Source organism: Neovison vison, chromosome 5 (genome assembly GCF_020171115.1).
Source record: "Neovison vison isolate M4711 chromosome 5, ASM_NN_V1, whole genome shotgun sequence".
In the NCBI taxonomy this organism is placed as follows: domain Eukaryota; kingdom Metazoa; phylum Chordata; class Mammalia; order Carnivora; family Mustelidae; genus Neogale; species Neogale vison.
This window is the reverse complement of record NC_058095.1, coordinates 104,047,007-104,074,627: the sequence shown is the minus strand read 5'-3', so window position 1 is coordinate 104,074,627 and position 27,621 is coordinate 104,047,007. Positions and strand designations below refer to the sequence as shown.

At 41.4% G+C, this 27,621-nt stretch overlaps 1 protein-coding gene across 1 annotated transcript in view; it reads right to left on the bottom strand.

Moving 5' to 3' along the window:
• Positions 1-16,621, bottom strand: part of LOC122907045 (mitochondrial ornithine transporter 1) — a 58,626-nt gene extending 42,005 nt beyond the window's left edge. The window contains exon 1 of the mRNA XM_044249643.1: positions 16,561-16,621. The gene's annotated coding sequence lies outside the window, so the exon portion shown is untranslated. The remainder of the gene's footprint in view (positions 1-16,560) is intronic.
• Positions 16,622-27,621: the final 11,000 nt, after the last annotated feature.

Genomic DNA, 27,621 nt, shown 5'->3' with positions numbered 1-27,621 from the left:
TCAGGTCATGGTCCTAGGGTCCTGGGATCGAGCCCCGCATCCGGCTCTCTGCAGAGCAGGGAGCCTGCTTTCCCCCTCTCTCTCTGCCTGCCTCTCCATCTACTTGTGATATCTGTCTGTTAAATAAACAAAAAAAATTTTTTTAAAAAGTGCTTTTAGAAAATTGAGTATTTTGGAGAAACACAGATACAATCCCTGAAAGGGTCTATGAATAAAGGGATACATCCATTCTTTGGAAGGTCCAGTATATTTGAGGCAACATAGCCTAGAGAGGATTGCGGGTCTGGAGTCAGATGGCTTGAGGGGGAAAGCCCAGCACCTATTTTTCAAGCTGAGTGATTAGAATAAGTCTTCTGGGGATGAGAATGAGGGAAAGATAGGGTTCTACCAACTGATGCCCTGTGTACTATCCCCATCCCCACTATCGCCAATGCCTCGGTGATCTCACCAATGAAGGCTTCCGTGTGCCACATTCTAACCTTCTCTTTATAATAGGATTCTTCACACTCTGTGTGCAAAATACTAGAACATAGCATTTAACTAATCCCCAAATGAATATCCGTCATTCAAAGCAGTAGTCAACATCTCCATCCCAAGCTTTGCGCTAAACACTGGAGATTTGGAGATGAAATGCAAAGCCTTGTTTCCCAAATCGCAGGGACTGCACCACGGAAAGGAGTTCACTGAGTATTGCAGAGGCATGTCTGGGATGCTGGGGAGCAACAGGAAAGGGCACAGGACCAAGCCCAAGGAGCCAGGAAGCACAAGTGGAGGAGGTAATGGCTGAGACTTGAAGTATGAGAAGTAATTGTGAGTAGGAGTTTGAAAGGAGGAAACAAACTGTGCAACTGCATGAGAAGAAAGGAGAAAGAAGCTTGACAGTCTAGAAGCCCCAGTGGTTCGGTGCAGGATCAAAGGTGAGGATAATAGGAGAAGAAGTTAGCAAGGAGCAGGGCTGGCCTCCACGGGTCCTGCAGACCCTGCTAAGAGTGTTGAGTTTGTTCAGAAGGTGGTAGGGAGTTGATGAGTAGACTTACTTTCTGATATGAATGTGGACAGGTGGATAGGTAGCATGGAGGGGAGGTTGAAAGCACGGACTCCGGAGCTCAACTTCCTGTCCTTGAAGACCAGCTCTCCCATTTGATGGCTTTATGATGGTGGACAAGTTCTTTAAGCCCCAAATTCCTCATCTTAAAAAGGGAAGAATAATTCTACCTGTGTCATGGAATTTGGTGAAGGTAAGATGCGGTAACATATATAAATAACTTATTATAGTCCCTGACTCATGATAAGTGGTCAATCAGTGCTAACTATTGTTATTATAGATCATTGGAATAATTAGCAATTTGGGTTTTTTTTTGTTTGCCTTATTTTTATAGTAAATACTAATTGAATGAATTGACTTCATCACAATGAAGGGAATTTAAAATGTTATCTATGTACCCTAATAAAAATATAAACATTTCATTCATTTAATAAAAATTGACCATGAATGATGTTCAGTGCTAGGCAGTTTTAGACACTGAGAATAAAGAAGGGAACAAGGATGACCAAGGTCCCTGCTCTCAGACAGCTTATATTCTAGTGAGGGAGGCTGACAATAAATAAGTAAACAAAAGGGTTGACAAGATCTTTAAGCTCCAAGAGGCAGGGAGCTTAACTGTTCCTCGTTATAGCCCATGGGCATGCGATTTAGCCCCTACTGGAGGTGCTCATTGAGTGTATTGAGGGGATGAAAGGAGCTTGCTTCAGAGGGTGTTGAGTGCGAGCAAGGGCAACACAACTGGGCTACATGTGGGAGTGGGGAGGTTGGCTTCACCAGTTGTGGTGCAGCTGAGAAGATGGCTGATGAGCTACGTTAGAAAGAGGTGAAGGAGGCAACCATGGGACAGTCTTTGAGAAGAATAGTCCGGGAAAGAAGAGATTCCGTGCCAAAGCTGAAAGTCCTAGAGCAAAGCTGTGTTGTGTTTGTGAAGAACAAAAAGCAGACCCAAGTGGCTGGAACTGCAGTGAGGGGGACAGAGGTGGGAGCCACAGTCAAGCACTGGGCATGGAGGGCATTTAGGTCCATTTCCTTCCCCTGCACAGAGCCCATCTGGGAAGTTTTTCTACTCCTCCCCTCAGAATGTGTACAGAGTGAATTGCTTTGTTTGTCAGCTACCCATGGTCTTGTGTGATAGAATGATCTTTCCAGGCTGGGACCCGGAAGACAGACTGGATTCCTCTCTCCTGTTGCCAGGCCCCTGCCCTGCACTTTACCTGCTCAGTGTTTCTCACTGTGTTGGTTTATTTGTGAGACTGATGTAACAATAAAATGAAATCTTACCCTCTGGGAGAAAATTTCTGAAGTAGAGTGGAGAGCCAGTTTAGGATTTCAAGAAGGTGAAAAAGATGGTCTGAATTGCGTTATTAATGAGAGCTTTGGTGGCTGGGTAGGGAAGAAATTGCAGGAGAGTGGGAATGACAGGAAGGGGGCCACTGAGTTGACCAATGAAATAGTCAAAGCCCAGGACAATGGTGGCTTGGACTAGAATTGGGTCTAGAATGAGGGGCAGAGGAATGAGGGAACCCCCAGCTCAGGTTCCAATCATCTGTAGTCTTTTTAGCAGGGATGCACATGCATACACAAACATACCACACGCCATCACACATACCCCACACACCACATACATACACACACACACCACACACACAGACTGCACACACACTATACCACACATACACTGCATACCACATATAGATCACTCACACCTCACACAGACCACATACTATACCACACATACCCTACATAACACACACACACCACACACACTATACCACACATATACAACACACCACACACAGACCACATACACGCAGACTACACAGCACACACACTATACCAGGTGAAGTGTATACCAGGTATACACTGCATACCACGTACACACACCACACACAGATCATCCACACCCTACAGAGACCACACACTACACCACGCATACCCTACATACCACACACACACACCACACACACTATACCACACACATACTACATACCACGTACACACACAAACCACACACACACATACATATCACACACACACAGAGACCACACAACACACACACTATACCACAATACACTGCATAACACACACACACACACACACACAGAGCATACATATATCCACCAACCCCCTCACTCTCACACACGTACTATATACCACACATACACCCACACATACCCCTCCCCACACCGTGGTATAAATGTTTTATGTACCATGAGATTATCTCTGCCTGCAGAGGGCACCTGAGCCCTACAAATACATGCCAGGGACAAAGGGGTGTTAACTCTCACAGAGAAGCGGTTTCTTGGGGACCTAACTTGAAGGGCCAGGAAAGGGAAAACAAAACAATCCCAACTGGAGCTGCAGTCTTGCTTACTGGAATTTAAAAGCTCTTCTTCTAAAAATCAGATTTTCTTGCCATGGCCTGTTAAATAAGCCAGCAATTTGTGCCTTTGCACACAAGTGTAAGTCGGTTGAAGTATTCAGCCCTCCTCCTGATGCAGAGAAGAGAGAGAGAGACAGTTTGACAGGCAGTTGAGGGAAGGAGGAGCTGAATTTCCAGAGAGGATCTGGCCAGGGTGCCAGGCCTGGGGAGGCCCAAAGGTGGGAAGCTCTGAGAAGGGCAGGCAGCACAGAGGCAGGCCCCCAGGGGCAGCTGAGGGTGAAAAGGAAGGGGGTGGGGCAACCAGGGACCTTTCAGGTACTTGAGAATTGGGGCTGAGGACAGTTCTGCCTGGAAACATCTCTGTCAGCTCCAGAAATCATTTGCTGTGTCTTATGCTGTGCAGCTCACATTAGAATGACGTGATCCTGCTCTTTGAGAAACTTAAAATCCCAAGCCATTTTACATGTCAATCTGCTGAGTGAGTCATTTTACACTGAGGCTGAGAAGCGAGCACCTAGACAGTCTGATCTGAAGGGCATAAAGCCACTTCCTCTTCCGGCCCCCATCTCCCACACAGGCCGCTGCTGCCGGTCTCCCCACCCTCCCCCAACCCTGGCCCTCACACACCTGACGCTGCCGTTTGGTTTGGGGCACTGAGGACCTAGTGCGAAGGCTACCCTGTGATCCAAGAGACTCCTCCACCCGTGCCCCCACAGGAGTACGTGGCCATGACCCTTTGACCACATTGCCTTGTATCTCTTGTTGCATCACCTGTTAACCTGTGACCCTGATCCAATCACCAGACCCTGGAAGCAGGGATAGAGTCTTACTCATCTTCGTATTCCAAGGGGACCAAAACTGTATTTTCACATAATACATGTTACATATTTATACTAATACCACGTATCCATGTCTATTTTAGGCTGGGCTTGATACTCTTGTTTGGCTTGATTTATAGCCTGGATTAGCCTGAAATACATCTATATCTACAGAGAAAGATAAACATTTCCAACTGTGGATGGTGTGGAAGCACAACAGGTCTTAGCGCACCTGTAAAAAGGGAAGGGAAATATTACCTCTGACATTCTGCCACACACCCACCCATTCCCCACCCAAATCGGGAAACCTGGTGACAAACTATGCCCTAAGTGAGCTCAGCTATCCTAGCCTCCTTCGTCCTCTCTGTGCCTTCAGCCAGTGCGTTACCTGGAGAAGAACGTTCCTAATAATTTGATACTTTTACTGATGAGGTCATGTGTAAATTGAAATGCCTAACTAAAAGTGCTGGAGAAGTGGGCTTATTCTGCAGGCATATTTCACAAATTACAAAACTCTGTGTACCAACGCCACTGGCAGCCTGACTGGTAGGATTTCCAAATATTGATGTTTGTGGACTTCCTTCTTGCATGGTGTCCTCTGTCTGCCCTGACACGCGATGACCTTGGATTGGATAATCCTGATGTCATGCGGAGAAGTAAACGAGATAGCAGCTACAGATTGCAGATTGTTTAGTACTCCATAGTGGCTGTTGGTGTTGTGACGATCACTGTTTTCTTATTTGTTTATTTCATTTTTTTTTTTGAGAGAGGGAGGAAGTGTACGTAGGGAGGGAGGGTCAGAGGGAGAGAGAGAATCTTAAGCAGGCTCCCTGCTCAGCATGGAGTCCAGTGTAGGCTCACCACCCTGAGATCATGACCTGAGCTGAAATCAGGAGTCACTTAACCCACTGAGCCACACAGGTGCCCCATTATCACTAATTAACTGTCGTATGGTGGGTATATATGTTACCTCCCAGTTTTGTTGGAGGAAGTTTTATGCACTCTTTTACACAAAAGCATTGAAGTTAATTTCGAGTTGATTTTAGGGAAGGCATTATTATGCACGTAAAATAATTTTCCTTTATTTACACATGAAATCATAAAATCTGGATATTCAGTAATGTCTACCAAACCTGAAGATAAAATATAAAATCTATGGGAGTGCCTGGGTGGTTCGGTTGGTTGAGCATCCAATCCTTGATTTCAGCTCAGGTCATGATATCAGGGTCCTGGGATCAAGCCCTGTGTCCCGCTCCATGCTCCGGGCAGGGGGGTGGGGTCCACTCCCTCTCTCTGCCCCTCCCCCTGATCTCTCTCTCCCTCTCTCTCTCTCATAAGTAAATCTTAAAATATATGTGTATACACATATATTTTATATATATAAATATATATGTATATATTTGTGTGTATGTGTGTGTATATATATACAGACACATATATGTGTGTGTGTGTGTGTGTGTGTGTGTGTATATATATATATATATATATATATATATATATATGTGCCTGGGTGGCTCAATTGGTTAAGCATTTGCCTTTGGCTCAGGTTATGATCCCACACAGAGTCCTAGGCTTGAGCCCCACATTGGGCTCCCTGCTTAGTGGAGAGTGTGCTTCTCCCTCCCCCCTGCTCCTCCCTTCCCAGCTCTTGCTCTCTCTCTCTCACTCACTCTCTCTCAAATAAATAAATAAAATCTTAAATATGCTGTATACACATACACACACATATATTTATATAAACTCTATAGCTAAAAGTAAATGTATTGGTATCCATGAATACTGGTATACAGTAAACAACAAAGCAACATATTTATTGGAAAATGAATCACATATACAGGTGATGCTAGTGACTGAAAAGTATTGCATAATATAAATTAAATGTGATTGCATATGAAGTATATATAGACAGAGCAAGTGTGATGGAAAATGGAATAAAGCAAGCAGCAAAAACTTCAATGAATGCATAAGCAAGCAGCCACAGAACCAGAAAAACTCACCTGGGCAGTGACATTTGTGTTCCACTGACCTGCCCTCACAGCAAAGGGGCTTCTCTATTTGCCCTGTTGTGGCCCTAGCATGAACAGATTGGCGGCAATGGGAGATCGGCAGAATATTTCTAACTTTTCCCAACATGTGTTATTTACTTAGCTAAGGTGTTTCTTAGAATTAGCATAGTAGCTAAATAATGTACGAAATGAATGTGGGTAGATTCAGTATTATGGAAGTACATTAAATGGAAGCGAATTCACTTTCACTATTAAGCCAAACTGCTATTTTATCATCCTTGCCTCTCTTCCGTAACTTTGTGTAATTTCACCCATTTTCAATATTTTTATATAATTAGAATATATGCCCAACATCATCTTTCAGTTTAGGAAGCCACTAGTCATTGAGTCCCACTTCTAACTCTCTAGCGAAAAAATTTCAAATGATCATTAATTCATAGAATGCTTTGGAATCAGAGCGGTTTATATATATATATATATATATGTATATATATTATATATAGTGTGTGTGTGCATGTGTGCTATGATAATAAACACAATTATCATATTATCTTCTAGAGAGCTGCCAGCAAAGTCTTCAAATCTTTCATTCTTGTAGCTGGGTCAATCCTTTCCCTACTGCATTGCTGTGACATCTGAGGAAGGTCTAATTCTCAACCCTGGTTCTTCCTGTCTGTCCATCTTATTGCACAGAACCAAGAATGCCTTTCTATAGCTCAGGATATGACCTTTCCTAAACTCTCAGACTGTTCTTGAACAAAGATGTGTTATAATTCAGAATATTTGAAAAACTCTTCCCAATATCCAAGACTAAATGTACATGCTGCTTTAAAATACAACTGAATGTGACATCAATAACATTTTTACTTCTAGATTTCTGCCTTTGACTCACAGATTTCAGAGATCTGCAGCACCATGAGCTGGCTAGAAACAATGTTCTCCTTAATTTTTAAAGTTCTTTCATTTTCTTCAGCATCTGCATGTAGAACTATATTAAAATAGTTTTTTTAAAATATTTTACTTATTTATTTGACACAGAGAAAGAGATCACAAGCAGGCAGAGAGGCAGGCAGAGAGAGAGTGGGAAGCAGGCTCCCTGCTGAGCAGAGAGACCTATGGGGGCTCCATCCCAGGACCCTGAGATCATGACCTGGGCCAAAGGCAGAGGCTTAACCCACTGAGCCACCCAGCCACCCCAGAACTATATTAAAATTCTTACAACAGGGGTGCCTGGGGGGCTCAGTTGGTTAAGCTCTGACTCATGATTTTGGCTCAGGTCATGATCTCAGGGTCCTGGGATTGAGTCCTGTGTCGGGCTCCACGCTCAATGGTGTGTCTGCCTCTCTCCCTCTCCCTCTGCTCCTCCATGTGCGCTCTCTCTCTCAAATAAATAAATAAATCCTTAAAAAAAATTCTTAACAACAATAACAATACACTCTTCCTGGAATATCTAGTAAGAGTTGAATGATGAAGGTTTAGGTCCAGAAGTAGTAATTGCTGAAAAAATTGGCTTTGGTGTTCTCTAGGAGTGCTATGTTTGAAATCAGAAGACAGCCTTATAAAGGAGAGTGCTTCTTAGCCTTCTAGATAGTTTAACATCCTCAACCAAAATGCTTTTCTGCAGAAGCTTCAAGTTTGGCAAACACATCTCTGCGCCAGGAGGACAGGTCCACCCCAAGTCAAAGTGACAGAGGTTCCTGTGCCTAGGGCCCTTCTAGACCTTGCCCTATGTATATCTTAATGTAGCTGCTCATTTTTTTTTCTTTTTCAAATTTAAATTCAATTAATTAACACAATGTTTTATTTATTTCAGGGGTATAGGTCTGTGATTCATCAGTCTTAGATAATACCTAGTATTCGTTACATCACATACCCTCTCCCAGTTACCCCATCCCTTCCCCCCGCCCCCAGCAATCCTGTTTGTTTCCTATGATTAAGAGTCTCTTATGGTTTGTAAGAGTCTCTTATAGTTTGGGACTTATGGAGTCTCTCTGGTTTTGTCTTGTTTCATTTTTTCTTCTCTTCCCCTATGATCCTCTGCCTTAGTTCTTAAATTCCACATATCAGTGAGATTATATAATAATTGCCTTTCTCTGATTGACCTATTTTGCTTATCTAGCTGTTCATTTTTAACACCGCTAGTAATGGGGCTGACAAACACAAATATCTCTTGACATGGAACACAGTGAAAAATATAACTTCAGTTCTGCATTTCTCCTGATTTAAAAAAACTAATCTAATCACTAGGAAACAGGAAAAAAAAATAAGGATGTGCTACAAAATAACTCACCTGAACTCTTCAAAAACCTCAAGGTCAAACACCTGAAACTGTTGTAACATTGTGTGTCAACTATACTTTAATTAAAAAAGAAGTCAAGGTCATGAAGGACAATGATGCACTGAGGAACTCCACTCAAAGGAGATGAAGAGGCATGGAATTAAAGGCAACCTGTGATCTCTGATCAGGTCGTGGATGAGGAAAAGTGTTTCTTTTGCGCTTGCTATAAAGGACATCATTGTGACAGTTGGTGGAATTTGAATAAGGTCTGCAGATTGAATTATAGTATTGTATTGATGTTAATTTCCTAATTTTTTAATTGCACTGTACTTATGTAAGATAATGTCCCTTTTTAAAAAAAAAAGATTCTATTTATTTATTTGAGAGACAGAGATCACAACTAGGCGGAGAGGCAGGCAGAGACAGAGAGAGAGGGAAGCAGGCTCCCCGATAAACAGAAAGCCCGATGCAGGGCTCCATCCCAGGACCCTGGGATCATGACCTGAGCCATGCTTTAACCCACTGAGCCACCCAGGTGCCCTGATAATGTCCCTTTTGGAGGAAATAAACCCACATGATTTAGAGGTAAAGTGAATTATCTCTGCAAACTTTTTTCTTTTTTAAAGATTTTATTTATTTATTTATTTTTATTTTTTGGCAGAGAGAGAGATACAGCAAGAGAGGGAACACAAGCAGGGAGAGCAGGAGAGGGAGAATCAGACCTCTGCTGAGCAGGGAGCCCGATGCTTGGCTTGAACCCAGGACCCTGGGATCCTGACCTGCACCCATGGCAGAGTCTTAACCATTGAGCCACCCAGGCACCCCTCTGCAACTTATTTTCAAGTGTTCTGGGAAAAATAACAGGCAAGAGAATGAAAGTGATAAAAACAAACGTGATAAAATGATAACATTTGGGTAGTCCGGGAAGTATTTGTACAACTTTTGCAACTTTTCTGTATGTCTACGATTATTTAAACATACAAGTTTCATTACAAAAACAACGTTGTCTTCCTTACAGCTTCTGTAATTTTTAAACTTTCAAAGGATATTACCATTCGTCTTTCAATTTTAAAGTAGCAAACACTTCTATAGTGCCTATTGTGTACTAGGCACTGTTCTAAGCAGTTGTACAAGTCTTAACCCACTTAATCCTCATAGCCACCTTGAAGGTAGGTACCATTACTATTCCCTTTCCACAGATAAGGCATCTGAGACCCAAAGAGGGTAAGAAAACTTGACCAAAGTTTCTTGGACAGAGCCTGGTCCTTCACTATATACACCCCAGAACAACCACATTCTACTGTGTCTATTGCACCTTCTGTAGAGGTGTTGTTATTGTTGTTTTTAAAGATTTTATTCATTTATTTGACAGAGAGAGACACACCAAGAGAGGGAACACAAGCAGGGAGAGTGGGAGAGGGAGATGCAGGCTTCCTGCTCAGCAGGAAGCGGGGCTCGTTCCCAGGACCCTGGGATCACAACCTGAGCTGAAGGCAGACACCTAATGACTGAGCCACCCAGGCGCCCCATGTTGTTGCTGTTGTTTAAGATTTTATTTTTAAGTAATCTCAACACCTAACATGGGCTTGAACATGCAACCCTGAGATCAGGAGTTGTGTGCTCTACCAACTGAGCCAGCCAGGTGCCCCCTGAGCTACGAAGTTTTAGTGTGATTGTTTTATTTTTCATTTCTTTGCTTTTGATTTCTTTTTCGATTTTGATTTCATTTCTTTGCTTTTGATTAAAATATAAATAGTATAAAAACACATGTTAGAGTTTATTTTTCTTTGATTATGTGAACTTTGTGGGTGGTCTATGTCACATGGCAAACTTCAGAGTGTTTTGTCTGCTTATAGTATTGGACCCAATCAGTTTATCTCCAGGTGTTAAGGAGGTAAGAAGTTCCATGAAGTTAACTCTCTAACATACATCAGCAAATCCTCCCTTTTTTGTTGACTTCGATATCTGCTTGGCATTGTGAAGTAATGCTAAAGAATTAGTATAAATATTTGAAACATATTTGAAACATCAGTATAAATATTTGAAACCTGGGGCACCTGGGTGACTCAGTCCATTAAGTGTCTGACTGTTGATTTTGGCTCAGGTCATGATCTCAGGGTCCTGGGTTCAAGCCCCGTGTCTGGCTTCCTGTTCAGTGGGGATTCTTCTCCTTCTGCCCCTCCTGCTGCTCTCTAAATAAATAATAAATAAATAAAAATATTTGAGACCTGAATATTTTCTTCAGTGATCCTTTGAACATTCATGACTTGTCTATGTATTATTTTAGGATACCTTGGCATCAGGGGCACCTGGGTGGCTCATTAAGCGTTTGCCTTCAGCTCAGGTCTTGACCCCAGGATCCTGGAATCGAGCCCTGCATCGGGCTCCCTCTTCTGTGGGAGACCTGCTTCTCCCTCTCTCACTCCCCCTGCTGTGTTCCCTCTCTTGCTGTCTTTCTCTCTATCAAATAAATTTAAAAAAAAAAAAGGTTACCTTGGCATCATCTCTAACGTTATTGCATGATGGCAAATTTATTGCTACTTTTCTTTTTAAAGATTTTATTTATTTATTTGAGAGAGAGAGAGCAAGAGGGAGAGACAGAACAAATGGGAGGGGAGGGGCAGAGGGAGAAGCAGGGTGTGTGGAGAGGTGATCGCAGGATGTTGAGATCATGACCTGAGCTGAAGGCAGACACTTACCTAACAGAGCCACCCAGGGACCCCCCAATTTATTGCTACTTTATTCAAAAGGGTTATCTCATATTTTATAAACAAAATCAAATCAGTTTGAAGAAGCCCTTTTTTTAAAAAAATAGTACAATCAATATCTATAATCTTCATCTGAAACACAGGTTCATTAAAATCTCTCCAGTGGGCAGCTCCCTAAAGCTCTGTTTGCTTTTTCTTAATTTGTCTTACCACACTAACCTCAGAGGCATGGTTTTGCCGACACCAGCACTTGGACGCTGTCAAGTGAACTTTGACATTCAGGCTGGAATGATGCCAGTGAAACACAATCATGCCATTGAGCCGGTATGAGAGCCAGTGAAAATCCCTGGTTAGGAGTCAGCAGGCTGTGGGCTGGCACTTACTAGTCACGTGACTTCGGGTGACTCAGTGAACTTCTCTGAGGCTCATTTTCTTGTTGGTACAAGGGGGATAAAAATCCTTGCTCTGGGGCACCTGTGTGGCTCAGCTAGTTGGGCGTCTACCCTGGGCTCAGGTCCTGATCCTGGGATGGAGCCCTGCAGCGGGATCCTCACTCAGCGGGGAGTTTGCTTCTCCCTCTCCCTGTGCATGCTTTCTCTCTCAAATAAATAAATAAAATCTTTTAAAAAAAAATCCTTGTCCTGGCTTCCTCTATTAGTATCACAATGACCAAATTAAATAATGTAGGTGATACTTCTTTATAATATTTTATATAAACTGAAATGAGTTCTTAAACAATTATCAAAATAGTTGGATATTTAAAAAAGAAAAAAGACAAAACAAGACAGCAGAGTGGCTGGTACAGTGAATGGACGTAATTAAAAGTTTGCTGAGAATTCTTCAAAGAGCTGGAGCAAATAATCCTAAAATTTGTATGGAATCAGAAGAGACCCTGAATCGCTAAGGAAATGTTGAAAAACAAAAATAAAGCTGGCGGCATCACGTTACCGGATTTCAAGCTTTATTACAAAGCTGTGATCACCAAGACAGCATGGTACTGGCATAAAAACAGACACATAGACCAGTGGAACAGAGTAGAGAGCCCTGATATGGACCCTCAACTCTACGGTCAATTAATCTTCGACAAAACAGGAAAAAATATACAGTGGAAAAAAGACAGTCTCTTCAATAAATGGTGCTGGGAAAACTGGACAGCTATATGTAGAAGAATGAAACTCGACCATTCTCTTAAACCGTACACAAAGATAAACTCAAAATGGATAAAAGACCTCAACGTGAGACAGGAATCCATCAGAATCCTAGAGGAGAGCATAGGCAGTAATCTCTTCGATATCAGCCACAGCAACTTCTTTCAAGATACGTCTCCAAAGGCAAAGGAAACAAAAGCGAAAATAGACTTTTGGGACTTCATCAAAATCGAAAGCTTCTGCAGGAAACAGTCAACAAAACAAAGAGGCAACCCACGGAATGGGAGAAGATATTTGCAAATGACAGTACAGACAAAAGGTTGATATCCAGGATCTATAATGAACTCCTCAAACTCAACACACACGAAATAGGCAAACACATCAAAAAATGGGCAGAAGATATGAACAGACACTTCTCCAATCAAGACATACAAATGGCTATCAGACACATGAAAAAATGTTCATCATCATTAGCCCTCAGGGAGATTCAAATTAAAACCACATTGAGATATCACCTTACACCAGTTAGAATGGCCAAAATTAACAAAACAGGAAACGACACGTGTTGGAGAGGATGTAGAGAAAGGGGAACTCTCTTACACTGTTGGTGGGAATGCAAGTTGGTGCAGCATCTTTGGAGAACAGTGTGGAGATTCCTCAAGAAATTAAAAATAGAGCTTCCCTATGACCCTGCAATTGCACTCCTGGGTATTTACCCCAAAGACACAGATGTCGTGAAAAGAAGGGCCATCTGTACCCCAATGTTTATAGCAGCAATGGCCACAGTCGCCAAACTATGAAAAGAACCAAGATGCCCTTCAACAGATGAATGGATAAGGAAGATGTGGTCCATATACACTATGGAGTATTATGCCTCCATCAGAAAGGATGAATACCCAACTTTTGTAGCAACATGGACGGGACTGGAAGAGATTATGCTGAGTGAAATCAGTCAAGCAGAGAGAGTCAATTATCATATGGTTTCACTTGTTTGTGGAGCATAACAAATAGCATGGAGGACAAGGGGTGATAGGGAGGTGAAGGGAATTTGGGTAAATTGGAAGGGGAGGTGAACCATGAGAGACTATGGACTCTGAAAAACAATCTGAGGGGTTTGAAGTGGCAGGGGGGTAGGAGGTTGGGGTACCAGGTGGTGGGTATTATAGAGGGCACGGCTTGCATGGAGCACTGGGTGTGGTGAAAAAATAATGAATAATGTTTTTCTGAAAATAAATAAATTGGAAAAAAAAACTATACTAAGAAATCAGGAAAGATACCAAAAAAAAAAAAAAAGTTTGCTGAGAGATGGGAGCAAGTCTCCAAAGGTGGGCCCTACAAGCCACTCCTCCTAGTGTCCCGAGGAGGTACAGTTCCTTTCCTTAGAATCTGGGCTGGCCTCATGGCTTATTTTTACCAGCGGAATACCATGGCAGTGACACTATGTGATTTCCAATGTTGGTCCTAAAAAGCTGTGCAGTGTTACTCTGGGCCTCATGGAATGCTCACTATATGTAAGGCTATATGGTAAGTTGGTCTCTATGTAAAATACTCAAATGCTCTAAGATGTTACGTTGTAAGGATGCCCAAGCTAGCCAGGTAGAGAGATGCAGGGGAGGAGAAAGATCTCTTTTCCTTCTACCCATTTTAGGTTCAATGGCTGGGACCCTGTAAATTAGACTAACAGAAGACAGGTTAACAAGAGAAAAACAAATAGAAGTTCATTAATGCATATGCCGCACAGACATATCTCTGTGTCTGAGAGCACTCAGAGATGAGTACTTCAAAGAGGTGGTTAGAATTGGGGCTTTTATAGCATCTTAAGAAAACAGTGGTGATTTTTCAGGGAAGTGACAAGAGCAGGGCAAAGGATTTTCAGTTTCTAGGGCAGCAAATCGTAAAAAGGCAAATATATGGTGGGGGGGGGTCTAATGTAACTAAGGGATAGTAAGTAAAGTTATTTATGTGGATTCCTTTAGTGCCATTTCTGGGCTGACATTTCTAGAGTGGTAGCCAGTGCTTAACTTGTCTTTCCTGGTAGAGAAGGGAGGGGGAACACCTTCAAAAGTTTATGTCCTGGGTTTAGGCAAATAGGGGGAGGGCAGAGAGCTCCACTTGTATTTGCATCTTAAATGTCCACAGGTCAAAAGAATCTTTATGACCCAAGTGGTATATTTTAAGGTGGCATATTTTGCTACCCTTCAGAGGCCATGTGGAGAGAGAGGAAGCAAGAGAGAGAGAGAATATTACTCGGCCAGGCCCTGTGTCTTCCAGCCATCCCAGCTGTGCCATTAAATATGTGAATGAGATTAACATCCGAGACATCCAATCCAGACTAGCTGCAAACTGACTGTAGCCACATGACTAACCCCAAGGGGGAACCGCCCAGCTGCACCCAGTGAACCACAGAACTGTGAGAGATAATAAATTGTTGTTTTAAGCCATTAAGTTTTGGAGTGTTACACAGCAATCGGTAACTGGAATATAGAATAATTTTTGTCTTTTCCGCTCATGGAAAGCTTGTCAAGTTAATTAGTGTAGAATTTCATGAGACATTTAGGGCCAAGTCCCTGATGTATATCAGGACCTATTTCAGTTGATTTGCTGCCTCTTGCCAAAGGCACATTGTTCTAGAAAGTGCATTTCAGGGGGCACTGAGAAGAAAATGACAAGTGATTCCATGGCAGAATAGAAGAAGGAGAAAAAACATTTTCTATTTTCAGGCTACATTTTCATTGCTTTTATAAATGATTGCTTTGAACCACTGCACAAATTGTACTTTTTCAAAGGACAGTTTTTTTCCTTTTCTTTTTCTTAGGATATATTAAATTTCTCCTGTGGTTTAATTTGTGACCAATTTTATAATGGCAGATTTCTAACTGCTTTAATTAACCTTTTTGTTCAAATCAGTTTTGCTGAGATATATCATTTGCATACAGTAAAAATCACACATTTTGGGTGTACAAGTCTTGAGTTTTGGTAAGTGTGAAAGGCCATGACCCCCACCAGAATCAAGATATAGTTTTTTTTCAATAAGTTTTTTTTTTTAAAGATTTTATTTATTTGACAGACAGAAATCACAAGCAGGCAGAGAGGCAGGCGGGGCTGGGAGGAGCAGGCACCCCACTGAGCAGAGAACCCGACATGGGGCTTAATCCCAGGACCCTGAGACCAGGACCTGAGTCGAAGGCAGAGGCTTAGCCCACTGAGCCACCCAGGCGCCCTGAGTATTTCAATAAGTATAAAAAGTTCCCTCATGTTCTGCCGTACCCAATCCTCTCCTTCCATCCCCACTTCCTGGTAACTTTTGATCTGATTTCTTCCCTTTAGCTGTGTCTTCTTCATACTGTTATAGAAGCAGAATCATACAGTGTATGGCCTCTTACGTCTGGCTCTGTTTGCTGAACATTAGGACTTTGACGTTCATCAGAAGTAATAGTCTGATCATCACTTTTAATAGTACACCAATTATAACACTTTTTATTTATGTGTATCCTAAGTGAATGTAGAGCTATGAATGGCTAAGTAAGCCACACTGTGATTGTAGTGTATCTCAAAATTCTGTCTGAAGACCACCTGCACCAAAATCACCTAGGTTCTTGCTAGAATCTCGGATTCAGATCTTTTGAGCTACTCATTTATGTGTTCAGTGAGCGCCTCCGTGTGACTTTATGCATAAATAAAATCATAAACCCTTAACTATTCCAAGATGAACAAGAATATCAGGTAAGTGGTTCTGAGTTTGAATCTAGCTCTGCCATTGATTAGCGGCAAGAAGTTGGGCAAATTTCCTAAACTCTCTACACCTATTTTGTACTTGGAAATAATTAATGTATTCCCCAAATACTTTTGAGCATCTATCATATGACAGGCATGGTTCTAGGAACTAGAACTGCAGCAGTGAATAAGACAAAGTCCATTCCCTCACGGAACACACATTCTGTCAGAGTGAGATAACAAAAGCACATAAATATGAGATAAATTTCCATTGGTGATACTCTGTAGAAAATGAAACAAGGTTTTGACATAGAGGGTACCTTAGTTAAGATACAATCTAGACTACTGGTCACAGAGAAACTAAGAAATATATTTAAACAAGAAGTAAGTGTTCCCCTTCCCCCTTCCTTTGTGAGAGTTTGGAGGAGGCAGCAAGGGACAGAGGTAGGGTGGCTCTCACCTTTATCTCTGAAAGCCTTCATCTCTCCATCTCCTAGCTGCTTCAGCTCCTATAATCTTGTCTATATTCCAACTAGGAGGAAAGAGGAAAGGTTTTAGGGGAATTTGTGCCCATTTTTTTGTTTATGGGTACATCACTTCTATTCACATTCTGTTGATAAAACGTAGAGGTACCTGTCTGCAAAGAAGGCTGGGAAATGTTTCTTCTGTAGCCACAAAGAGGGAGAACTCCAGAGGAAGAGGCAAATGGGGATTGGTAGACAACAAGGATCCCTGCCAGAGACTGGGACTGGGCGGTGCAGGAGGCTATTTTAACTAGGGTAATCATTAAAGGCCTCTTTTGGAAAGCAGTAGTTGAGAGTCTGCGCCGCCTGAGTGGCTCAGTCTTTTGAGCGTTGGACTCTTGGTTTCGATGCAGGTCCTGATATCATAGGTCCTGGGATGGAGGCCCACCTCTGGCTGTGCACTCAGCAGGAGTCAGCTTGGTCATCATCTCCCTCTGCCCCTTTCCCCGCTCGTACTCTCTTTCAGTCTTTCTTAAAATCAATCAATCAATCTTTCAAAAATTTATTTAAAAATTTAAAAAAGAAGAAGAAAGGAAGAAAGTTGAGCTGGGGTAAATTTCAGTTCTTACTAATTCATGAGGTACATTTTCCTCAAGGTGTTTATAACTCATGCACTTTTCTGTATTTCCATTTACAAAAAACTCGCCACCAATCTTGATTCCCTCTTGAAACGGTAGGGAAAATTGACGTCAGCCTTCAGCGGCCACCATGCAGTGCAGTCCAGAGGTTCGCGCGTGACCTATCAGCCGGCCTCCTGCCGGGGTTTGTGCTCATGCACTCCGAGGTTTGACCCCCTCATTCAGCCCTCCCGGCCTTCCTCAAGGGCAGGACGAAGCCACGCCTTTCTCTTGCACATTTTTCTCTCTGAAACAATTTTGGGGTGGGGGGCGGGCGAAGACACATACACGTCTCATGTTTTGACTCTATATCAAGAACAGAGACTGAAAAGAAATATTAATTTCTATGTTCCAGGGTAATTTTTCTCTTTTAACCTTGTGGCCAAGGGCCATTCTGAGAATGTGATGAACGCTGTGCACCTTCTCCCCCAGACACCGTCCAGTCGGGTCAGTTCTCCGCCTCTTCCCCGCCTCTCAAAGTAGTATTGCACACTAGATCGCTTCCCCCACTCTCTTCCTCCCCCACGCTGGTCCTGATGCCTGAACCGGCGCATCTTAGCTGAACTCAGGCATCCACTCCATCTAGGCCACTAGAATCGCAGGGACGCCGAGGACGGGGCCCGGCCGCGGACGAGCCCGGAACTCAGTTACAGGCCCCTGTTGCCCACCGGAACATGAAGGGACGGAACTAGCCAGGTGGCGGAACGGAAAGAGAGAGCGGGGGACGTGTTTGGCAGAGGGAAGGCCTGATCGTTTGTGCTCCCAGTTGGGTTTGCGTCTCGGCGATGTTTCCGAGGGTCTCCGCGATCCTACCTCTACGCCCTCTCTCCCGCTTCCCTTTATGCTGTGGAGGCTCAGAGGCTACGATTGTGCTACTCGGTGCTCCGCACGGAACGGTCAGGTACCGCATTTCGGCGCTGTTGGCCCTGCGGGTGTCAAGGCAACCTCCGGGGCGTTCAGTGGTCATTCTCCGCTTCCTGGGGTGGATGTTCCAGCCCGCGGGATCTCAGAGGCCGTTGCTTTAAAGCTGAGGAAAGGGAAATCCCAGAAAGCTAAAATGACTTGCCCAAGGTCATAACGGGGGTGAGAAACAGAGCTACGGGTACAAGGTTGGCTCCTGTCCCGAGCGCTCCGCCACGCCTCCCCCCATTCAGTCCGGGCTCCAGAAGCAATGTTGTCTCACCCCCCCCTTTTTTTTTTTAAAACTTCCCGAGACTATAACGGTCTCATTCCTGCCTCCATTTTTTCTTTCATTCGTCATTTAAAATACTCACACTGTACCGATACTGGTGTTAAACCCCGAATTATAACAGTTCTTCCACCACGAAGCTTGTTCACCAAGCATGCAATTCAGGTTTAGCGGAGTGAAGCTGAGATGGTGTGGGTAGCGCAGAAGGCTTTATTAATTCCAGTCGTGTTCCAGAAGTTGTATAAAAGGAATGTTAGAGCATCCTTTTTTTTAAATCCAACTTTTCATTGTTTCATTCATGTTAATAGCATGAGCTGTGTACTATTCCATCAGATGGATCTATCATGATATGTGAATAGATTTAGCTACTTTAATATTGGCTTGCAATATATATAGTTTCTGAAATAAATTGGCATCTAAAAATCCAGTAAACTATAACCGCCACTCTTTTTTTCCCCACCCCTCTACTTTACCCATTACATAAATACATATTTAAAATACATATTTAACTTAATATAGTCTGAGTTAGTATTGTGCTTAATTTATACTTTAATATATTACTTTAATGTGTTGTTCTGAGTTAGTATTGTGCTTCAACAAGTATCCATTACCTTCAACTTTTGACATTTTAAAGTTTATATAAAACCAATACTGGGGCGCCTGGGTGACTCAGTTGTTAGGTGTCTGCCTTCGGCTCAGGTCCTGATCCGAGTGTCCTGGGATCCAGCCCTTCATCGGGCTCCTTGCTTGGTGTGAAGCCTGCTTCTCCCTCTCCCAGTACTCCTGACTGTGTTCCGTCTCTTGCTGTATCTTTCTGTCAAATAAATCAAGAAAATCTTAAAAACAAAAAAGCAGTACCTAGGGCACCTGGGTGGCTCTGTGGATTGAGCATGTGACTCTTGATCTTGACTCTCAGGGTCCTGAGTTTGAGCCCCATGCTGGGTGTGGTGCCTCCTTTAAAAAAGCCAAATATTTAAAAATTACTGATTTTTGTCAGAAATGGATTTTTTGAATGACAAAAAAAGTTTTCTCTGGAAAAGAATCATTTTACTTTCCACTAAACTAATGGCATAATAGGTAATGCCTTTTTTTTTTCCTTGTTTTTCATTTTCTTTGTTAGAACCAAGTCCGTGAGTCCTGAGTTGGAAGCAGCAGCATCTGCTGTTGCAGATTTTCTCTGTTTTGATAAGCAGACAACCAAGTCAGAGCTGCTCAGGCAACTGCAGCAGCATGAGGAAGTCTCAAAGGCACAGAAAGATGGAGAAAGAACTAAAGTTAGGTTAGTGAATCAAATAGTTCTGTCGGTAATGGTGGTTTTTCAGAATAGATTCTTTTCATGTGACTGGTGAGTAAGGTGCACAGTATATCAATTTATACATTAAATATTTCTCATAGGTGGAATATTAGTAATTTTTTTTAAACTGACATGTTAAGTAAGATTGCAGTCTTTCAAAGATCAATGGAATGGTTAAAATTTTTCTTTTGCGAAGTTACACGATTTCTTGTCCCTGAAAAAGAAATGATAAATTCAGTTTGGTGATTAAAAACAAGTAAAAGAATAAGATGGTTTCTCTGGGAATATTAATTTTTTCCTGTTAAATAATTTGCTGGTCTTATGTACAGTATGATCATCTTCAGGCCTGTTTCCTTCACCTTATGTTTTAGCTGACACCGCCTCACTGTGCCTCTCACCTCATTATTTTACGCCAGGTTTGAAGTTGATATACTACTTCAGATGTCTGATACTGTTTCATAAGTGACACTTTTTTTTAATAGTGTCACATCAAAGTGACACTTTTATGTTTTAAATGAACATTTCTGAAGAATACCTTCAAAAGTTGTATTTCAAAAAGAAATATAAATCTTAGTGGTCTGTGGGATGTGAATTAACATGTGACATATAATCTTTCATTTAAACATAAAGCTTTGTGCTGTTATAGTGCATGGACGTGAAATATGAATTAAATAATAGGAATCTCGTGTATAAGAAAGTTTATTACTGTCCTGTAGCTACAGTTTCTAGTACACTTGATCTTTTTCTTATTTCAGCGTCAGTAACATAATACCAGATACGAAAGTTGCCAAATCTGCCACAGGCAGAGTTAGTACAAGACCAGTGCATCAAATTCAATTTGATTAAGGAACTGACAGTTTCATGGGACAGAAGACTGATGATCGTAAGAAAAGGTACTCAGGCTTTGCAGTCTGTTTGGTTTTGTTAGTTTTATTTGTTTCTCTGTAGATTTACTTTATTCTGTGCATGTTATTGCTGATAGGTATTTGAGCATTATGGATGCATTTATATCTCTCTTCTCACCCTGCATGTACCATCTCCTATAGAGGAAATGGATGTTCTGGGTTAAGTAGTCTTGTGCTTTTCTATACCATTTATCACGTTGGGCCCTGCCTCCTATTTATCCATGATGAGTGGAGGTCTCCTGATGTAAGTAAGTGGAACTGATTGAATTCTGAACAAATGAGCACTTGCGAGAAGCATTATTTTTCATTCTGATATGTACATAACAGTATATATAATTTTTCTATCTCTATGTAATTATCATTATTCATACCCTAGAGAAATAATCCACCATAAAAAAATAAAAAGAAAGAAAGAAAGATCCATTATAATACCTTAAGGTGGTAGATTATTTGTGGCAATTTGAATTTGTTGATTTGCAGAGTTAAAGATGCTAAGCCATGCCTTACGTAATTATTTTATAATAAAAAGCTGTCTGTATTTACAGAAAGTTTCTGTTTGCTCTCCTTCAAGCCCATGAAGTAATAGTTGGGGAGGGGAAACCAGATATTTAGTATGCTTTAACAAAAACTAACTGATCTTGATAGAAGGGGGAGCTTACAGTGAGTGTTTTTGACATGTTATGTATTCTTTGGATTTTCTTTTAAGTATAATCCCAGCAAGTTAATCAGAAGTTAAACTACTGATTTGTATAGGAAGATTGTAAAAGATAGTCAGCTGTTAACAAAGCAAGTTCAAGCCTGATTTAGAGAGATTCTCTGAATTACTAATTTAAAATGATTTTATGCCTATGACATGTTGGATAGAGTATAATGTATACTTGGAGTTTTACTTAAGATTCCTCAAAATATTTAATTTCAGGGGTGCCTGGCTGGCTCAGTCAGTAGAGTATGCAACTCTTAATTTCTGGGGGTTGTGAGTTCAAGCCCTGTGTTGGGCATAGAGCTTACTTTAAAAAAAAAAAAAAATATATATATATATATATATATATATAATGTATATATACATATATATAATGTGTATATATATATAATGTGTATATATATATATTTAATTTCAGTCTTGTTTGAATCAGTCATCTTTTTTTTTTTTTTAAGATTTTATTTATTTGACAGAGAGAGATCACAGTAGACAGAGAGGCAGGCAGAGAGAGAGAGGGAAGCAGGCTCCCTGCGGAGCAGAGAGCCCGATGCGGAACTCGATCCCAGGACCCTGAGATCATGACCTGAGCCGAAGGCAGCGGCTTAACCCACTGAGCCACCCAGGCGCCCCCGAATCAGTCATCTTTGAAGTGATTCCACTAAACTACATCAGAATGCTATATCATAGTTTGATTCTTGATGATATTAGCCATCATAAAAAATTAGAAGGTGGCAGGGCACCTGGGTGGCTCAGTTGGTTAAGTGTCTGACTTTTGATTTCAGCTCATGTCATGATCTCAGGGATGTGAGATGAGCCTGCTTAGGATTCTTTCACTCCTTCTCCCTCTCTCTTCTTCCTCCTTCCAGCCCCCCACCCCCGCCGCCACCAACACATGTGTGTGTCTGTCAAAAAAAAATTCTTAGAAAGTGGTAAGGGAGAAGCTAAAGAGTAGGATGGTTGTTTATGTGCATATAATGACTGCGTTAAACTGACTGAAGGACTCTAGAGTAAGGGAGAGGAGTGATGGGATACCAGGTTTTTACCCTGCTCTGTCATGGGACAGCCTGAGACAAGCCAGGACTAGATAGTCACCACAGATATACCTTGGGTTAATTCCCAAGGAAGAGACATCTGAGAGGGGTGAGGCACAGAGCACTGGCTTTGGAGTCATTCTGGCCTGCCTCAGAATCTTGGCATTATGCCACTGACTAATTCTGGGACTGGGGCAACTTTTATAGCCTTGTCATTCTATGTCCCCATCTATAAAATGCTGAAACTGAAGCCTGACTTAAATGGCTTTCTTGAAAAATAGGAAAGGAGTGTGCCAACTATATATAGTAGATGCACAGCAAATGTCTGTTCCCTTCCGTTCCTCTTTAGTACATTCTAAAATTCCATACTTTACCAAATCATTCCCTCTTTGCTGTGAGTTACCTTAATCCATCAGCCTGTTAACCTGATGCAAAGTGAGGGCGTGCAGGTGGGGAGAGGGACCCAAAAGCACTGAAAATAGTTGGGGAGTATAAATACCTCTGTTTAAGAATACTTGGGGATCTGTTAAAGGAAAACTTAAGTGATTTGAGATTACTTTATCTAATTTCAATATGGTAGTTCAATTTTTTCAGTTAATGTGATTTCATTAAAAAATTTGATTCAGAAAAGAATTTTTAAAAATTTTAAAGATTTTATTTATTTTATTTATTATTTGAGATAGAGAAGCAGGCTCCTCACTGAGCAGGGAGCCCAATGTGGGGGGACTCAATCCCAGGACCCTGAGATCATGACCTGAGCCAAAGGCAGACACTTAACTGACTGAGCCACCCAGGTGCCCCAAGAATTCAAAATTATATTAAAACTGATTATCCAGTTTTGAACTGGTTTTTAATCTCCCAGTAAATTTATTCAAGTATGAATGTGAATTGATGCATAAAGCAGTTGATTAAAATATACAAGGAAAAGTTACCTATTAACTCTCTGACATTAATTTTAATAGTTAATTTAAAATGTTAGGTAAAGTTAATCATTATGTTAAAATTACAGAATGATTGCTTTATAAGTGGGAATGTTTTGATTATCTGTGCCATCTTTTATAATTATAGTTTGTAATTAAACATGCAGTATTTTCTGCCCTTAAACTAAGACAACCGTTGACTTTAACAACTTTTAATTTAGCATATTTTAATAGCTTGCTAATGTTGAGTTTTCTAAAACCTTAATATGAAATGGATTACATAAAATTATAGAAAATTAATCTTTTTAGTTAGATACTTTGGAAATTAAACTACTTAAACTGCTTTATTTTATCATGATGCAAAAATTCAAGTGTACTTGTTCTAGTTTTTAGTTATCCGTTCTTATGATGTGGCAGTTTTGTTAAAATGTCTATTGTGGGTTAGTAGAATTTTTATTTATTCATTCATTCATTTATTTATTTATTTTTAGGGATTTTATTTATTTATTTGACAGAGAGAGGCACATTGAGAGAGGAAACAGAGCAGGGGATATGGGAGGGGGAGAAGCAGGGAGCCTGCTGCAGAGCTCATTCTGGGACCCTGGATTCATGACCTAAGCCACCCAGGCACCCCAGTGGAATTATTTTTAATTTCTACATTGAGTATTTCATATAAAATAGTTTTCTTAAGGGAGCCTGGGTGGTTCAATCATTGAGCATCTGCTTTGGCTCAGGTCATGATCCCAGGGCCCTGGGATTGAGCCCCACATTGGGCACCCTGCTTGGCGGGAAGGGAAGCCTGCTTCTCCCTCTCCCACTCCCCCTGCTTCTGTTCCCTCTCTCGCTGTGTCTCTCTCTCTGTCAAATAAATAAAATCTTTAAAAATGATAATAGAATAGTTTTCTCAATTTTTTGTTGACCATTGTAAAAATATTAAGGTAAATTGTTTTTTCTTTTTCAGTCTTAGGAAAAATATGCTCAAAAGGAAGAGACTTAATATTTTTGACCTTAAGGCAGTTACCGAAGAGGCACCTGAAACAGGTTTGTTAAGAACATGATTTCTCAGGTGTAGAAACATTCCATCTTTTAAAAAAAAAGTCCTTAATGTTTTGATTGCTCAATGTGAGGTATTTTAATAATCTGTCCTGTCGTTGGCCTGGATCCTGCTTATGAATGTAATTGTTGCCATTGCTAGTCTTGGCCAGATTCCTGCCTTGAAATGCTGCATTCTGTGAGACAGTGGGAGGTAAGTACTACCATCTTCTTGAATCCAGAGCTAGCTGTTGGCTACTGATTTGGGTTAGAACATTAACTGTCACCCTCTATTTGCAACTATGTTATTACAAAAGATAAACTATGGTTTCTGCCCTGAGGCAGCTTACTATCTAGAAGAGGAGATGGGGGCCAGAGGGGGACCCTGGGTGGTTCAGTCATTGAGCCTCTGCCTTAGTCTCAAATAAATAAATACAATATTAAAAAAAAAAAAAAAGGGAGATAGCATTTGTAGAACTTAATGATTTGACTTAGTGATTGTTTAGGAGCTGGGAAGAAGAGCAGTCAGGAAATATATTTAGCAGATTTGTGGTGGTCATGTTTTTATTTTTAAAACACACCATCCTTGTTCCATGTACTTATCCCTTTGGGTAAGAGGTCAAATCTTTAATAATCACCATTTAAGTCTAATTAAAAGAGATGTAAGAGTGTCCTCTTGCCTGACATTAAGTAAGGTTTACTGATAAATTCAGATAAAGAGGAAGCTCAATACAAATGGTCTTCAGCTTACAAGTGGCTTTCATTTCCAAAGATTATAAGTTAGCTTTTGGGCTTGATAATTTTGTAATTGATATTTAAGTTCCGTGGCCTGCTTCCAGTGGCTCATTTAATCTATCATAGTTACTTATATAAACATCTGATTTTTCCCACTATTCAGTAAACTGCTAGATATAGGGGCTGGGTTTCACTGATTTTTCTATACCCAGCAACACCTAGCCAGTGGCTGACGAATCGTAGGAATTAACTACCTTAAATCATAAATGCTTTTAAAATTTTTTTTTTAAATAAATGGGTTTTTTTGAACAAATTGAGCTATGAAATATCAATCCATAGAGGCAAGGAGTTAAGTCAATCAGTGTTTGTTCTTTTAAACTAGAAACTGAGAGAACAACTTGCCTGCTCTTAACGCGAAAACTGCTTTCTGTCTTATATGATGGACGGGAAGTACAAGGGGCATTTGGCTGGCTTAGTTCTCCGAGCATGTAACTGGATCTTGGGGTTGTGGGTTTAAGGCCCATATTGCTTGTTGAGATTACCTTAATAAAAAGGGGGGGGCACCTGGGTGGCTCATTGGGTTAAGCCTCTGCCTTCCGCTCAGGCCATGATCTCAGGGTCCTGGATTGAGCCCCACGTCGGGGCTCTCCGCTCAGCGGGGAGCCTGCTTCCTTCTCCCTCTCTGCCTGCTTCTCCGCCTACTTGTGTTCTCTGTCAAATAAATAAATAAAATCTTTTAAAAAGGTTGGGGGCGAATACGAAATGCACACACACACGCGCGTGCACGTGCGCACGCGCACACACACACACTTAGATGATTCTAACAAGCTACTTGAAAAAAGCACAATAAAATGTGTGGTCCTGGAGAGTAGATCACCTCTTCCCTGTTGATGTGGCAGCTGTTACACTTGCATCAAAAAGGACATTTATTAGGAAAAAAATATACTATGGAAAAAAGACAGTCTCTTCAATAAATGGTGCTGGGAAAATTGGACAGCTATATATAGAAGAATGAAACTCGACCATTCTCTTACACTGTACACAAAGATAAACTCGAAATGGATAAAAGACCTCAACGTGGTCTATGTGGTCTACGTGGTCAATGTGGATTAGAATCCTAGAGGAGAACATAGCCAGTAACCTCTTCGATATCAGCCACAGCAACTTCTTTGAAGATATGTCTCCAAAGGCAAAGGAAACAAAAGCGAAAATAAACTTTTGGGACTTCATCAAGATCAAAAGCTTATGCACAGCAAAGGAAACAGTCAACAAAACAAAGAAGCAACCCTCGGAATGGGAGAAGATATTTGCAAATGACAGTACAGACAAAAGGTTGATATCCAGGATCTATAATGAACTCCTCAAACTCAACACACACGAAACAGGCAAACACATCAAAAAATGGGCAGAAGATATGAACAGACACTTCTCCAATGAAGACATACAAATGGCTATCAGACACATGTAAAATGTTCATCATCACTAGCCATCAGAAAGATTCAAACTAAAACAACATTGAGATACCACCTTACACCAGTTTGAATGGCCAAAATTAGCAAGACAGGAAACAACGTGTGTTGGGAGAGGAGGTAGAGAGAGGGGAACCCTCTTACACTGTTGGTGGGAATGCAAGTTGGTGCAGCCACTTTGGAGAACAGTGTGGAGATTCCTTAAGAAATTAAAAATAGAGCTTCCCTATGACCCTGCAATTGCATTCCTGGGTATTTACCCCAAAGATACAGATGGAGTGAAAAGAAGGGCCATCTGTACCCCAGTGTTACAGCAGCAGTGGCCATGGTTGCCAAACTGTGGAAAGAACCAAGATGCCCTTCAGTGGACGAATGGATAAGAAAGATGTGGTCCATATACACTATGGAGTATTATGCCTCCATCAGAAAGGATGAATACCCAACTTTTGTGTCAACATGAACGGGACTGGAAGAGATTATGCTGAGTGAAATAAGTCAAGCAGAGAGAGTCAATTACCATATGGTTTCACTTATTTGGGGAGCATAACAAATAACATGGAGGACATAGGGAGATAGAGAGGAGAAGGGACTTGAGGGAAATTGAAAGGGGAGATGAACCATGAGAGACTATGGACTCTGAAAAACAGTCTGAGGGTTTTGAAGGGGCGGGGGGTGGGAGGTTGGGGGAGCCCATTGGTGGCTAGTATGGAGGGCATGTATTGCATGGAGCACTGGGTGTGGTGCATAAACAATTCTGTTAGGCTGAAAAGAAATTTTTAAAAAGGGCATTTATTGTCAGGACAGCTGCAGTTGTCCACCTAATGAACAGCCAGCAAAGGCACTTGGATTCTTGAAGGAGCCAGCTTGCTTTTTAAAATCAGAAATCCTATTTCTTAAAACTGAAATTAGCTGGCAAAGAAGCACTGAAGTTTTATGTGTTCTATAAAAAATATAAAATGATTGTACTCTCATAAGGTAAATTTATTAACATTTACCCTAGGGTGTGCCTGGGTAGTTCAGTTGGTTAAGCATCCCACTCTTGGTTTCAGCTCAGGTCATGATTTCAAGGTTGTGGGATGGAGCCTGATGTGTCCCAAGTTGCAGG